Source organism: Oreochromis niloticus, linkage group LG2 (genome assembly GCF_001858045.2).
Source record: "Oreochromis niloticus isolate F11D_XX linkage group LG2, O_niloticus_UMD_NMBU, whole genome shotgun sequence".
NCBI lineage: Eukaryota > Metazoa > Chordata > Actinopteri > Cichliformes > Cichlidae > Oreochromis > Oreochromis niloticus.
In genome coordinates this window covers 7,557,820-7,574,986 of record NC_031966.2, presented here as the reverse complement: position 1 = coordinate 7,574,986, position 17,167 = coordinate 7,557,820, and the positions used below count along the sequence as shown (strand labels likewise).

General features: G+C 43.8%; 1 protein-coding gene across 6 annotated transcripts in view; it reads right to left on the bottom strand.

The window, feature by feature from the left end:
• The window catches only part of LOC100700286 (protocadherin-1), a 208,122-nt gene extending 194,920 nt beyond the window's left edge, over positions 1–13,202 (bottom strand). For 3 of the 6 annotated variants that reach the window (XM_025909695.1, XM_025909693.1, XM_025909690.1), the window contains exon 1: positions 12,353–13,195. The gene's annotated coding sequence lies outside the window, so the exon portion shown is untranslated. Of the gene's footprint in view, positions 1–4,513; positions 4,884–12,352 lie in introns of those variants that run through there. The other 3 variants (XM_025909686.1, XM_019363426.2, XM_013272824.3) reach the window with 3 other exon arrangements.
• Positions 13,203–17,167: the final 3,965 nt, after the last annotated feature.

Genomic DNA, 17,167 nt, shown 5'->3' with positions numbered 1-17,167 from the left:
TAAGATGTGCTTCAACACGTGGGGAGGACCGCACTCGTAGAAAATCGGATCATTTTCATGTCTTTGGTGCGTCTCAAAACATGTTTATTTTGTAATATAACCTAAAGTCCAACATTCTGAGTAGCCTATAGCATAGGAGGCTGTTTGCAGGGATAATAAACTCAAATTTAAGCTTTTTAAATGTTAAACAGAATTAAAAGCAAGAGCAGATCTAGTTCCTTTGAAAGCAATTCAAGACATAAAGTAAAACATTTGCTGTCGCCTTCATCAAACACTACTTGTTGGGCATAGTACTTGTTTTCCAGCATAATACAAATGATGTACAACAGGTTCAGCAAGTCATCAATGATTGAATGCTTCATGTAACTGTTTTATAACTACACAAGACACGCAAACCTTCAACTAAGAGTTTATTAGTTTAAAGTTTAAGTAAATTTCAGACTTTACTTGACCTTGCAGACTCTCCGAAGAAATCCTTTTTTCTACAAAACTCATAAGAGCCAACTCTGCCGTCAAGTCTGAATGCTTTTACTCAAACTGACTTCATACCTGATGGCCTGGTGTTCATAACGCTACATCTGAGCCAGACTCTTCTTGATATGAACTCTTTCTTCTTTCCTCATTCACTCCACCTCTCCTTCTCTTTCTTCTGTCTCTACACATTATCTTTTCTTGGCAGTAAATCTCAGACAGACACTCCACTCTGTTTTTCGTGCTGTAGGAGTTTCTCGGCTGCGGGTCGCAGAGGTTAATCTGAAGAGTGCTTTTTTTTAACTTTTCCTCCTCACGCACTTGATTTGGAGAGAGACTATCTCTCTCTCTCTCTCTCTCTCTCTCTCTCACACACACACACACACACACACACACACACAGGCATACACACAGACATGCATAGATCCAACATGGACCAGCATGCTGAACAGGAAGCAGGAACCCTCAGATAACTGCAACTCTGATGCACACAGTTTATTTTGTCCGACAGGATGGAGTGTGTGTGTGTGTGTGTCTGTGTGAGAGGGAAGGAGTGAACTTTCTCTGTTCACAAATCCAACATAAAACCAGGACAATATTATTTTAATAGCACGCGACCCTTCACACATCAGAACGTCTCATCTGTTCACACGAACCCAGAAAGAAAGTGTTACCCTGCAGAGCACTGTGGTGATATCAGGCTACATCCACACCAGACATCAGCCTGTTAAGTGAGACTTTAGTTATCTGCCTTAAACTTCAAAGCATTTTCTTCCCCATTAAATAAAAGACAAACGATTGTCTTGCAAAACTAAGTATTCTCATATGTTTGGACTCAAGCAGCTGAGCAGGATTTTAAGTGAAAATGAGCAGGAATGTGATCACGGATGACTTTATGGACCGATGATTTCTGTTGTTGGTTTGTTTAATGGCATTGTAGTGTGGACAGAGTCTCCCACCCTTTTTTTTCTGCACGGAAAAACAATTTTTAAAATTTAAAATCAAAAATAAATTTCAAAGTGGCAGCAGGCTCAAAAGGCTGCAAATTAGCCTTTTATATTAGCTTCTGTTATTCTGTAACAACGTTACGTAAAGGTCAACCTGGGATTTGGGACGTCTCACACTTGCACGATGGGCCCTAATTATCCAACTCCCACTCGTTTCATACAAAACAGAGAACAGCAACAAAAACCTGACACTGATCTGAGCGTTCGCCCTCCCCCTCCCCACTGTGACACACGGGCACCGAATTACCCCTGCACCACTGCGAACGTGTGCGTGCATGTCGGGCTGGGAGTGTTAGTGTGTCTGTTACAGTGTAAATGATGCCCGTGTGTTTCTTTTCTCACATATTTTCTTCAGAGCTGCCAAATACCCCAAACTATTGACCCCTGACCTTTGACCCTGTGATATTTCACACGTCACTGTGGAAACGGAGCAAAAACGACTCGGGTGGCTGGCTGGTGTCCAGTCTGCTAATGCAGCTCTGAACACATGAGAGTGGCTCCACAAAACCAAAGCAGCCTCACTCTCATCAGTCTGATACAGACGCACACAGACGGGACGGCAGCGATCGCTGATAAGTGAGCTTCCTTTACTGTCAATGCAATGAATGCTCATGAAGTATTTTCATTTCCTTGTGTATTTACATGAAACCTCATGTAAATACACAAGGCGCTGTTCCTGAAAACAGTTTGTTTAAGGGTGAGCTCATGCTTTGCCAACAGATGAATATAAAGCAGATAAATGGGATGATAGGCAGTTACTGGGTTCAACATATCTTTCCTTCTAAACGCCTTTAATGAGACTATGGAAACATGAACCCCTGCCCTGTGAGACATTACCCGAGAACACAGAAAGCAGTTTTATTGAAAACATCTTTGTTTCTATAGATTCAATTTGGAATTCATGAAAAATTGCAGATAAGCGATCTTTTGCAAAGTTCACGACACGCTTGTAATGTAAACTGCAACACGCTGAATCACAGTGCCAATATCCCCTCTGGGGCTCTCTGGGGCCAACATTTTCATTTAGAAAGTAGCAGCTGACAACATTTTTCAGCACAGCTCGTGGTACCTGACGTGAGCGCTGCTTTAACGCCTCGTGATAAAAATAGAAATGGAATCAGAACATTTGCTTTACTCGCCTTTTCAGCACAAACAAACCACGTAGGTGCGTTTGGTTTCTGCACGCTTGCCACTCAAGACCTCAGGTGAGATCAGGGGATTCTGTTGTTGCCGTTGTTTCCACGGATCGTGGGGGTTTAAAAAAAAAGAGAATTCAAGTCGTGAGAAAAATTTGATGCTAAAAAAATCTTAAGGGTCAAAATGTGAAGAAAGTTGGGAGTTAGGTTCAAAGAGCAGCGAATTCCAGCGTGGATTCCATGTTTGCATGTTTGTTCACATGTAGTGTGCGTTTTTGTGCGCCTTCCTCGGGGGACGGGTGAGCCAGAGATCGCCCAGCTCATTCTCTTTCCCACAGTCTCGAGCTTTCTCACTAAGCAGTGTGTGTGTGTGCGTGTGTTTGCATGTTTGTGTAGAAAGCGGGACAGCCAGTTCAGCTGCTGGAGCCACTTGTGTGTGTGTTACATTACAAAGACATTAGACAAAGACTAAGGACAGTAACATTTCCATGTGTAAGGCTCGCTGCCGCCGTGTTTGCTGCTGGAAGGGGCGAGAGACAAAGACTCACAATAAAGTACTCAGAGCGAGCGAGAGAGGGGGCGTGTCCAGACAACAGCACTCATCTATACATTACAAAGCAGCTTAAAGGCCCTCGGACCACCTCCTGTGAGCGTGTGTGTGTGTTCAGTGTTAATATTCAGAGTGTGTCTCCATGTTAATGTCCTACCTGCTTCCCCGTGGAGTCACAGCTGCATTAAATTACCACCACTGTAAATGCCACATTATGGTTTTTGCCCCCTCTCTACGCCTCGCCCCCGGGTGCTCTAATGCCAAACTTGGTACGAATATCTCCAATATGCATGTAAAACAATTACAAGTGTGTCGTAAAATTGTAAGTTCAAACGCAGCTGCAGCTGAGCCATAAACTCTGTCTAAACATAGTATTTTCACTGCGGTTTATTAAGTCGATAAAATGCAGTAACGTGTTCGATGAAAAATCGTGTTTTATTTAAGTAGCAGTTTGAAAGCAAAAAAGACCGTAAAACGTATTTCCTCCTGAAAGATGACAGAACAGATCGGCTAACTGACTCCAGTCGGAGCGAAATGCTTCGAGACAAACACGCTTCTTACTCTTTGAAAGCTTTAGTGAATGTGCAGACTATTAAGTAATATCACTTATTATACGATTCATTTGATTTAGACTTATAAGAATACCTTTAAATTATGACTTGACTTTCTTCTCTGAGTACTTAAATATCTGAGTACTTCTCAAACTTTTAAAACCTTTAAAAACTGATGTAACACTTTCAAAATCCTGCGTATAGTAACAGGTTGCTGGATAAAATCAGGACAGATAATTAGAATCATAAATCAGTGAGAAAATGAAATCCATCGTGAGGAAAATCAAACTAGAATAAAACGCTACTTCAGTGTTTGCCAAGGGAAATTCTTGACCGGTCTCGGTGGTTAAATGAATTTATATCAACGACAGTCATTGTTCCAAACACAAGACTGCAACATATTTTATGTAATTTCAGAAAATGTAACAAAAAATGATCATAGAATTTAAAAAAAATGTTTTTTGTCATTTGCTTTAAAAGAAATCTATTTTGAAAACCATCCACGAATGGGTTAAGAGATGGAAAAACCAGATGAAATTTCCGGTTTTTGCTAATCCTGTTAATTAAATATCAGACAAATCCAGACAGCATGCAGCTCACTGATGCAGAAATCCCATAAATCCAACAAAACCATAAAACAAATCTGTTCATTAGTTTTCATGGATGAAAAATAAAAGAAATAAAATAGAACAGAGTAAAAAGGTGGCTAGCAAAATATATATAAAAAAAAAAACACGACTGCACAAGTACACACTGAACTGCAGAAACAACTTCTAACACATAAATTGGACTACTGACCTTAGTGCTGTTCTGCAGAGCCGGTTAAACTTTAAAGATCCTGTGACTTGAGCTGTTCAGCTTGTCTGTGCTCCCTGGTGCATCTGCAGGGATGAGCTCCCACTGCACGAGTGGGCGTATCTAAAGAATGGCATTTTCCAACCATCCTGCCTCTCTGCCTGTCCTTCCACATCATACTGCATGTATCTCCATAACAAACAGCCCTGGTACCTCTACACATGTCCCACTGACTGCAGACGCATCAAGGAATGAATGACGAAATGTCACGAAAACCTTAAAGAACACATTCTCTGAAATAAACACAACATTCTTGCATCTCTGTTGTCATTGTTCCACGTTTATTCCTTAACACGCCACATTTCACACACGGATTCATAATCCACCCTTTTCAGCTGCGATTGAAATGTAGCATCTAGAAAAAAGGGCATCAAAGGGAAGTCTGATTATGAATCCTCATCGCTGCTTCTTTAATTCCACTTTTCTGCAGGTCACACAAAGAATTACGACTGACTTGTTACACCACAGCATTTGGACTTGTGCTGAACTGCTAATATGTCCAACACTTGATTGTGACTGTCGATCAACACAACAATCATAATCCTGAACATTTTAATCTCGATAATTTAACACAAATTATTTGTAAACTATCGGCAGGCGCAGCTGAGCGTGAAGATAGCCCCAGGTGACAGCAGACTTGAATACCTTGCTAGACCTGCACAGCAAGTGATGGAAACCCAAAGATCAACTTTTGGTGCCGCTGCGAGTGGATCGAGTGACCCGTCACCACCTGAGAAACCCAGTGAGCTTTACTGTCTCTCAGTAGGCTCTATTTTATTCACCCAAAAACCAAGATTTGAATTAAAATTCAGCTATTCACCCAGCTATAGATGTGCCTGATATGCTAACACAATTTGTTCAGTCAAATTTTAGAAACGTCATCACAGTAGCCTGAAGTTAAACGATTACAAAAACAAACAGGATACTGCCTAATTGATTGAGCAACTTATCAATGAACTGCGGCAGCTCTAAAACTGTATATGCAAAACTGTAAGTGTGTATAAACTTAAGTGGTTTCCAGCCCTGTGCGATACGCTGATGTCCCTCTGCTGCTGCAGAATATTTCAATGAAGTCATTACTGAACTGGTTTTCTTAAGAGATCCATCTAAAGAGAAGCTGCGTGACTGTGACAGAAACATAAAGTCCTTTGTGTTACATAAGAGGCAGAATTATCCCTGGTGTCATTTTTAATTGCGGTAATGTTTTTGTGTAATTACACAGGAAGTCCATCAGACCAATTACAAACCACAAAAATATGACAAGTATCTGGCGGCATGGAGCTGATGGCCGGCGGCCAAACTGGAAACCAGTTCGCAAAAGTTTCCATGCAGATGCGCGCCGCTGTACCTGGGCGTGCGCGCAGGTGAGTGTTCCCTACACAAAATGCAGTAACCTGAATGTCCAGCTCTTCAGGTTCACACATACCAGAGCAGGCCTGAATTAAACATCACACACAAACACAGAAAATCAAAAGCTCCTTTGATGTTTTCAGATCTCAGATGGGTAGGATGTGCACGGCTGACGTGAGCTCTCTGGACAGTCCAGAGTGTGTGTGTGTGTGTGTGTGTGTGTGTGGTCTCCCTGCCTTCCAACACAATGGGGATTACTCTAATGACTCCATTCACTACCATTGTTTGATCCAGATTACCGCGCACGCAGACACACATCCTCCCTTTTCAAATGCAACAATCAGGGGTTGCCAGGTTCTTTCTGCCTCCCGACACCACCTGGATATGTTCAGTGTGAATTTGCTGGGCGCTGTAAATCTTTGGAAGTCCTGCAGTTTGACTCAGAAGTGCTTCTTGATTCAATAAAAAGAATCTGGACACAATATTTACATTTAATTTAGTGGCTCCGGTCATTTGCCCTCAGAGCTGCGAATGAAAGCCGGAGAGGACGGAGCTTAAACTTATTTATGCAAGTTAAGTAACTGCATTGATTTGGAGGCATCCCCCGCTTGTTGCCTTGCGTGATTTCTTTCTTCCTTCTTTTTTTTTTTAAAGAAAGTCATTTCCTGACCAAAGCACACGTTCGTCAAAATGCAGTACGGGGGCAGGACTTTTATAACAAAAGCAGCTAAAGCTCAGAAGCCTTTTGTTCACTGAACTGTGTGAACAGCAAACAACAATTTAACAAATATGAGAAGAAGATCTTAAAATAATCCAGTCATGATCAATGGTTTTCGGGTCTATAATGCCTCTACACCTCTCCTCACAGGCAGCAGGTGCTGTGCACTGTGGTTTATCATCGGTGTGTCCACACCTTGTGTACACAGCCTTGTAACTTATCAGGTATTCGGGGTTAAAAATGAAAACAATGTGACTACACTATGAGTCACAAACATGCCGTGTAACTCGAGCTACGTCACATGATCGTCGTGTTACTGTCAGACGGGAAAATTTGGATTTGTGTACATTTAGTCACTGATTACATCACGCTGACGGCTGGTTTCTGTATGCTTGCTTCTTCTTCCTGTTGCGCAATTTTCATCCCGAAACTCCAGGTCTGAGGCACTGTGGCACGACTGGCTGGTTCAGGGATCAAACGTTTGACCTTTTACTGACAGGATGTGCCAACCTCTGAACCACACACACACACACACACAGTGATCCTCTGGGAGCAGCAGCAGAAGGGGATTATGGAAGCGGATGGTGGATGAACAGCAGGCTGGTATGAAGTAAAGATCGGGCATCATCTGAACGTGGTTTTAAATCCACGGCAACATATTTATTCCACATGAATGTCAGACTGCGACAGGAGGAGATAATAACGACAAACTACCACTGCTTTATAAGCACCGGATAACACGGACTGACATGCTTATATAACATCAGTGAGCTGCTTTCACTTCTTTCCAGCCCACCCTGCTGGATTCTTGAGGGGTTTTTTTCTAATCTAAACTCAGATTATTTTTTAAAGGCTCCAATGAATGTCGATATGAAAAGGGTGTGGCCAAAGGTGTGAGGGGAAGCTTTTACAGTTACTGCTGTAAAAAAAAAAAAATGCTGGTTAAAGCCTCTACAATTACGCATTTAGTTCTTGAATGACTAAATGTAATATCCTGGGTTTGGGGACCTCGCCTTGGACCAGATCTGATGCTTGTTTTTCATTGGGTGTTTCTGATTTATTGAACAAATTGTTCCCCTAATCTGGACAATGACGTGTTGACACTTGGCTCACCACTCTGGTCACAAAGCATTGTCAGAAAACAAGGTCTCAGTGATGAAAGCTACGAGAGCGCTCATAACAATTGTTCTTTATGTTGGCATTCAAAGAACACCTTTTCAGCACATATCATGTGTGCTTTATGCACGCCGCCTCCTCACTTTTGCAGAGCTTTGATTCAGCGGTCCATGCATCTCTATGTTTCGTTACATATTCCAAGTCTGTGACTCACCGCTGCAATCTTTATGATTTGGTCATCGCTGACCACTCGCGGTAAACGGCTCTGGCGGATTATCTACGAGGTGCCCCGAGTTTTTAGAGATCTGGGATAATGATGCTTTCTTACTCTTGGATGCCGAATGTGTTGCAGAACGTTAAACGTGCTTTAATCTGGTATCATCGAGAATGTGGTGACACTGAAGTTCCTGTTTCAGTATATACTGCATTTTACAGCGTACATGTCTCTCCTGTAAAGATTTGATTTGAACCGTTCTTTAAAACTGCAGAGACACATCATATATCACCTGAGCGCTCTGGACACAGGTATACCTGTTCTACACTGTTCAGTCAGTTCGTGGTTTGTTGATCATCCAAAGGCGTTGGAGGAAAATAAAGACAAACAAACCTATTTATGTGTAAATATGGAGGAAATCAGCGTTGCTTTTGTGTTTAATAAAGCCGAAAGAAGCGTGTCTTTGCTGGTGCCGATCAGCGCACCCAGCTCGCCCCACTCCTCCAACCAAGGCTTTGAATATTTGCCGTCAATTACCCCTGAAGCTCCTGAGCCCAGTAAATGGTAATCGGGACAGCCCCATTAATACATACGTTTAATTCTTCTCTGCACTCGATTGCTGGCGAAGCTTAGAGGCTCTGTGCAAGTTTAACAGATTAGTGTTAATCAACCAAGAACTGATTAAATCGCTTTAGTCATTTATCAAGAAAATGTGACAAGTGTCTTCTGCTTCCAGCTTCTCTAAAGCAGCATTCAATACTTCTCTCTCTGCTTAGCGTCACTGTAAAATGCTCGAACAAAAGAAACCTGAAGACGCCGCCTCGGGCACCTGTGACAGTTTATCGACCATCACCGCACGGCTACATTATGTGAACACGCAGAGACGCAGCCTGAAATGACGCCTGCTGCTCAGAGTGAGAACACGCAGCGAGTTTTTAACATTTAACTCACTTTAATGATCGTCTCTATTAACCGACAGAGAGAGAGAGAGAGAGAGAAATCAATACGGCTATATCATTCCATATGGGTGCTTTTAGTCTCATTTATGACAGGAAACGACGACAACCTTCCATCTGCCAGGCTGTAAAGCATCTCCATGTCAGCCAGACTGATTTACATGAAATTAACAGTGGGTGTGTTTATGATTGCCTCAGGAGGAGTTCTACCATCGCTCCTTTTTAATAGAATATAAGAATGATGATGACATCGCAGTTCACGGCAAAATTCAAGCCGAGCCTTCAACCACCTTTAGTTGATTTATGACATATTTGCCACTAGAAAGAGGAAAAAGAAAAACAACCTCGTATAGGAGAATGTGGGTGAAAGTTTTTTTCTAGCACCACCATCAGGTCACAGTTTCCACAATATCACCGACGTGCTGCAACAGCACCGTGCCCCGAGTTCCCCCGTGACTCCTCGCCTTATTACAGAAGAGCAAGAGTGTAGCGCGCTACCAAGCAGCTATAAACCTCTGCGACGTGTTCAGTGTGCTCCGCGAGCTGTAAGGGTTTCAGTGGGAAGAGGGGACACATCTGATCTCAGAAAAACAAAACAACAAACCACAAAAGCCAACCGGAGCCCGTCATCCTAACAGACTCAAAATGAAGCATGAATGTGCATTTATAAGCTGAACAGAAGTAGTTTCATCTAAAGAGAAGGAAACTAATCTTAGAACACATTTCACACCCCGGCTGAGGTTTTTGTTTTATTTCAAATGATTCATGTTTTCATCTCGGACAGAAATCTATAGAAAAATATGTGATGGCTGTTGTAAAACCACATCTCTGAGCGACCTGTTCAGGGTTTTCTTCCTCCCAAACTAAACGAAGGATCAGCTAACTGGAAAATGTTACTGCCAGTCAAACTTTTCTAGCTTGTTTGTGAATTTCACTGAGATACCAAAGATTTGATTGTTATTTCCAAGTTATGACTAAGAGCTTATGAGCCATACCCAGACACCATAAAAGAAGAAACAATGGATTAGTCAAGTAACCAGCCGTGTCACAGGAAAAACGTGACAAAGCATCCATTTCTCCTTTTTTCTTCCGCGTGTTAATGCGAGTTTTTGGTTTCCTCTTTCATTCGGTCGCTCGTTGTAACACCTAAACTTAAAAAAGAAGGAAAACTGGCCGTGAAAACTCTGAAATCTGAAGCGTGGATGTCTCTTTTCCTGCAGAGCAGTGATGTGAATGCATGTGTGTGTGTCCATTTCACACACCAAACCCATTTCCACTCTACCTCCTCCTATTTTAATGACGGGCATTAACAATGCGACTCGCACAGATCTCCAATTTTTACGCAGAAATGTGCAGAACGGACTCGGTGCGACTTCCCTCCTCCCACTCGTCTCGTTTTTCTCCATCCCCTTTCTCTCCCCACTGACTAATCCCCCACGCCGCAGAGCTGCGGAGGACCGTGACGTTTGTCACCATTTTATCTGATCACCCCCAAATTAAAGGAGGCAGAGAAGAATCCTAAAGATGGGAATCAAACCTCAGACATCACCCTCAACGCGGCGGCTGGCAGAAGCTCAAGTGACAGTAGGCTTGCCATTGAAACCGGCCGCAAACCTCAGGGAGAGTATCTCCACTTCAGTTGCTCCTGCTGCACAATAAACCTGGATCTACGCTTACAGTGGCAGAATGCACAGGGGGAAACCCTCCAGCTTGACCATAAAACCACAATCTCACCCTCGGAGGCTTTTTATGTTTGTCCAACAGCAGAATACAGCAACGCGGCTACATTAATTCATTAATATGCTTTTAGTCTTTTATTAAATAACACCACTGTTCAAGTGGATTCTCCAGTTGTTCCAGGAAGTACACTGGACCTGCTCTACTGTGCAACATCTACCTTAAGGCCAAATGTGATTACAACGGTCTCGCCTTACTGGCTGAGACACATGAAGCTTCTAATGCGGCTGGATGCTTTCACATCACGAGTTTCACAGGAAATTATGGGAGCGAGATGACAGTGGGGTAGTGGGGAATAGGGTCAAAGGTCAAGTGTGTAGGAAGAGAAAACATGGCAGATTCCCACAGAAGCGTCTCTGGAAACATGTGTTTGAAAACCACCAGTACTTAGCTCAGTGTCAGAGAGAGGCAGATGCAGTTTGCATGTAAATACACTCCCCCCTTTCTCTTTCTCTCTCGCTCCCTCCCTCCCTCCTTCATGTGGAGCAGGTCTCTCTCTCTCTCTCTCCCCCTCTCTCGTACACACACGCGCACGCACGCACGCGCACATACACGTACGCACACATGCAACAGAAGGAAGGAGGAGAACCGGAAAGCCGGAGACTGGTGGGACCGGACTGACTAGATTCCCAAGCGGTGACGCGGTGGATATTCATCATCAGCTGCCCTCCTGTCCACCTTTGATAGTTTACACTGATACTCTTGTGCCTTTATTCGCCTTCACTTGCCTTCACACCATGTTAACGGCACGTAAGCTCCAGAAAACAAGCTCATTAAGGGGGGGGTGAAGGACGGAGGAAGAGGGAGTTTAATTTGATGCTACAGGTGCTCAAAGCGGCCTCAGGTGCCGCAGAGGATCAGATATGGAGAATGATGTATGCCCCCACGTCTGCGTGTCTCGTTTACTAGCAGCCGTGGATGAATAGACTGTTTTGTTGCTTTAAGCGGCCCCAAGAGTCCCCAAAGGCAGATTAGCTCTTATATTCCAAGACAAACCTCAGATTATAAAGACACTGCCTTTTCACATTCTCTGAACACCGAGCGTCCCGCACAACTCCTACAGATCGAGCTGTAATGAAGCCCCACTGTGTTGACGATGATGTTCCTATATGCACTATAAGGACCCGCGCGCACACTCTGCCCTACTGTACTCTCCTCCCGGAATGCATTAGCCAGGATTACCGTGGGGTTAGTTCCAGTTTCCGAAAGGTTTATCAACCCAAAGTGACCCACAGGAACGCGCATTTTATTACTAACAGTCACGGAGGTAATGCTGAGCGGGGAGGGGATCGATACGGATCAATAGCACTGTAGTGTAACATTGGTAAAAAAGCCAACAGAGGAGATTAGGCAGAGAATATGAAGGTCCAGTCCCGCTAAATGGATTTATTTTTTTTTTTACCAACAAGTGTTTCAAAAAGAGCCCCTGCTCGACACAAACGCCCGTGTGCCTTCAGAGATTCAACCTCCATCGAATATGTGTTTTTTAATTAAGGCACAAGTGCTCATCCAAGCGAAACTGAATACAAAGTGAATGTGTTCGGGGTATTCTCGTGCGTAAAACGTCTCCTGCAGTCCGACAGAAGGAGTTCGAATCAAAATATTTGAAATATTTAGCATGAATGTAGTTATGCGCAGATAGAAGAATAAGATTTTGTGTATGGATCGCGTATGTGGAGAGAAGTTCCTACCTGGACCGGGTAAGAGCTGCGTGGTTCCCCGGCTCTGAGCGCTCCAGCCTGGCTACAGGCTCCGCTCCTCCTCGGTACCAAGACGGAGCCGCTCCAGACCTCCCGGGAAAAAAAAAAGAAAAATAAGAATCCCGAAAATCAAATCTCTAAACAAACCAAACAATCCAGTCAGACAGCCAGGGGTGGTGATTACTCCAATTTCTCTCAAATCTCTGTCCACTCTGAGTGTCGTGATCAGCGCTGCGCGTCAGCCCGACAGTCCTTCCTCTCACCGGAGGAGCGGCTGGAGCTGGAGTCCAGCCGGGGAGGAGGAGGAGGGGGGTGGGGCAGACCCGTCCGGGCGAGGAGGGGTGGGTCACTCAGTTACTCCGCAGAAACGTTATCGCCGCCCGGGCTTTACGGACAGCGGCGGCAGCAGCAGCATCCTCCGCTGGTGGCACGCGTGGGAGATGTTGGGGTTGAGATGGACAGAGCACCGGGACAGGGCAGAAATGTTTTTTGTTTTTTTGTTTTGTTTTTTTTAAAAAAAACGACCCGAGCAACAAACACAAGGTCCGGGAGCTGTCAGCAGCGGGTCTCCGGGTAGTTCCCACTCCGACGCGCGGTCACCGCTCAGCCGCCTCAAACTCTGTCCGCCTCCCGGTTCAGCACGGAGCAGGTCGCGCGACTGCACCGTGAGTGCTGAGAAAGTGGAGTGAATCCAAACGAGTGCGCTCGCGCTTCTCTCTCTCTCTCCCTCCCGGTCTCTATCTCGCTCTCTCCCCCATCCTTCCCCTCCCTCACCCATACACTCTATACACTACACCGGAGGGGGCGGGGGCGGAGCGAGCATCCACCCCAACAACTTCGTGGATTTCCCAACATTTTTTTCTCTCTCTTTAAATCAAAGATTTGGCGACTTCCTCGCTGCCGTCACCCCCGTGTTCTATGTGAATACACCTGATCTTATATTTAATGTATCTTTATGAGGTGTCGTGTCTCGGCCATAGGTCCGAGCCTGCGCGCACCCAAGACGACAGACCAAAGTGCGCACACGCTGTGAGCCTCGCATTTAAACCTGTCTCTGCATTTTCACGCGCACATACAGTAAATTAATGTTTCTACCTCTTTCTGTTTTCTCGCGTCTCTCTCTCTCTCTCTCTCTCTTTAATTATATCCAGGGGTCTCTCTTCCTTCTCCCTCTCTCGCTCGGCTCCGTCCGGCCACAGAGGAGGAAAGCTGCCGTCTCTCGCGCTCTGAGCGCCACCTACAGTCGGCAAGTGGCACGTGAGCGGATGAGAGCCAGCGGAGGCTCTGCTTCCCGGCCGCCGTGCAGCAGAGGCAGCACGGGAAAGGCAACAAAATGGAGCCCGTAGTGGAAAATCTATAGAAAGCTTATTTATTGGACGTAACGCCCGATAGAGCCCATGAACCCGGCGCAGCATGTGGTGGAGGGGAAGCTGTTATCCAAAGCAGCTTACTGAACACTGATATTACACAGTGCACATATGGATTATGATTTTGCATATGCCGGCCTCAGTTTTTGTGCATCTGCTTACGAGCTAATCCCGAAGCAGTGAAAACAGTCTTTAACGTGCATGTATGAGGAAGGCCGTTACCGCAAAACACCAAATAAGTCTTTCCTTTTTCTCACGCAGAGGCCGCAAAATTAGAATGAATCTTTTTTTTTTAAAATAATTTTCTTTTAATTAATAATTTTCCCCAGAGAAAAGCTGCGAGTTACTGTCATGTTTTGCAGTATCGTCTGTGAAATGCTCATTTATTCTGATTACTCTGGCATCTCTGGACTGTAAGTGGTGCAGACTTACAGATACCTTTAAAATTGCACTGTGTAAAATTACTGATGCAAGTTTTGCATAAAAAATCAATTAGAAGCAATATTACAGAAGGGAAAATTATTAGCAAGCATTTGTTGAAGTATTAAAAGTAAACATACTAATAATGCAGAATGGATTACTGAAGAATGGCTAATCTAAAATAGCTGAACTGCTGGATTTATTAAATATCATATATATGTATTTGTATTGTGAAATTTTAATATTCCTTAAAGTTCATAAATAACACAGCTGATTCATTGAAATACTGGACTCAACCAAAGTGTACCCTGTCCACTTTGACAGATTTCTAACAAAACACCACAGAGAGGATCACAACTTTACAGAAAAGAACAAGAAGGATACAAAAAACACACATGAAAAGTTTACAAACAGACAAATGACACACAAATAACAATGGACACACACACTCACACAAAGCTACCACAAAGGGACAAAAAGTACCTGCAGATACAAAAAATGACCCATGAAATTCACAAAAATGATCAAACAACACAGTTTTCAATGAAAAGCGTTCACTCTCCTGTGGGTGTTCCTGTGTGGAGTGGAATGAAGCTGGATTGTACACTGATGGTATCGCTGCCGTTGGCTGTTTGTGGGTATAGCGACAGAGAGCTATATTTGCTGTATGCTTCTGGAATGGAAATATTAGAGGCATGCGACAGTAATTGGGTGAAAAACCTGTCCAATAAGTTGATGCATGTATTGTTTTATTACGGCGAGCCAAAGTCCCATCTGCAGGATGAACATGTTCTGTAATATTATTGGATTGTTGACCAGTTGTTGAACTCCCCGATGAGCTCTATTAATTATTTGGGGCGTTCTGAACATTAATAACTGTTTGCACAAGGGTTGATTTTCCATGTTGCTTGACTTTTATGAGCTATATTTACTGTAGCCACTTTGCTGCCTGGCTAATCAAGGTCTCTGTAAATAGCAGTTTGCACTTTTGGTTAATTACAGAGACATTAAGATCAGAGAAATTGGAGGGTTGGTGAGCAGAGTAGAGGATAGCTCATGTGCTAGGATCCACGGAGCCTTTATTTAACATCACATTCCCGACTGAACATCATGCACAGCACTGCAGCGGACGTAGTGATGGGCTGCTCATCACCCTCCCCCAGACTTCCTTTGGTGCACCTGGATTCAGGTTATACAGTGAAATATTAACACACTCACTTGCATTTTGGGGATAATGGGTTCTTCTCCTGGTAGAAACATTTGTCTGAAACACTCTGCAAATTGCAAAATATGATCTAACACAGGGATATCAAACATAAGGCCCAGGAACCAGAATTAGCCCAGCAAAGACTCCAATATGGCCCACTGGACTGGAAGATGTGAAAGAGTGAATAGATTTGGACATTTTAACTGTATCTTCATAACATAACTTTTATCTGCTACAGAAATGTCTGTTTCTATACTAGATATAAAAAAAGACAACAATAGAAAATATATATTTTATAATGACAGGACAGTCTGGGCAATGAACTTCCACATTTATCACGTAGTTTCATTGGTCCAGCCCACTTCCAATCAAAGTGGCCATGATACAAATCGACTTTGCCGTGTCTGAGATAACGTCTTCTGATTAACAATCAAAGCTTGACTTTACTCTGGAATATTTGTGATTTTCTTTTGTTTGCCTTTATCTTCAAAATCTAAAACACATGCTTACACAGAAAGGTTGGTAGTTGTGATAAACTGGACCTGGATGTGCTGCTCACTGTAAGACGTAATAACGGAAACGAGCTGAATACCCGGTTCTGCTGGAGGTTTCTTCCTGTTCAAAGGAAGTTTTTCCTTCCTACTGTTGCCAAAGTGCTTGCTCACAGGGGGTCATGTGATTGTTGGGTTTTTCTCTGTACGTATTATTGTAGGGTCTTTGAGGTGACTGTTGAGGCTGTATTAATACAACTGAATTGAATATGAGTTAATTAAAAATGCTGTATACAGTTTTAGGCTGTTTTTGTTTGTGCTGTACATAAATTCATATCAGACTTCTCAGCGTGCGTTGTTTGACAGTTAAATCTCTCCAGGGAGCCCTGTTTTTGCTGATTGCTGTCATTTCTCCTTCTGAATGTAAACTGTGGGAATAGCATGAATCATGATGGATGTCACTATGAACACTGACACAAGTTTTAAAAAAAAGAAAGAAAAAAAGTGGTACAAAGCGGCACCGTCATCATCGTCACTGATCTTGGATTTGGGGTGTTTGGTGAGATTCTCCTCCGTGTTAACATGAATCACCGCGTCACTGCTCCACTGATCAGATCTGGTACCCAGGGAGTTCAGTGACACCAGTAATCAAGTTAAAGCTGTCATTAGACGACGGTAAACATCGCAGAAACTACACTCGTGAGTGACTGGTATTAAAAACAACCAAGTGCACCAGCAGCAGGACTGTGTGCACATTTCCATGGCTTCACGCTGTTGACACCAAGTTGTGAGTCTGCCATCTGCATAAACATGATAACCAGGTAACGGTTTCTTTTTCCTTTTGGGGGGGGTCCAGTCAACTGTCCAGTCTGGGCGAGCCTGCACCTACTGCAGCTCCTGACAGGAGAGAGCCCTGACATGGTCTTCTGCTGTTGCGGCCCATCTGCCTCAAACTTTGACATGTTGTGGGTCTGAGTTGCTTTTCTGCCCAGTGCAGCCATAAAGAGTGGTTATCTGAGCTGCTGTAGCCTTGCTGTCAGCTCCAACCCATACTCCTCTGACCTCTCTCGTCAAAAAGGCGCTTTCGTTTGTAGAACTGCCACTCACCGGACGCCTTTTGTTTTTTCCAGCACTGTCAATAAACTCACAGTAAACACTGCGAGATTAACAGGCTCAGAAATTCTTAAACAGCAAAAACCTCAGCCTGATGTTAGACGAGCAACTCTCAAGTTTTAGCTGCTCGCTTTTATGCCGTGCAGCTGCTACACGATTGGCTGATTGGAGATTTGCATGACTAAACAGGTGTACAGGTGTTTGTAAT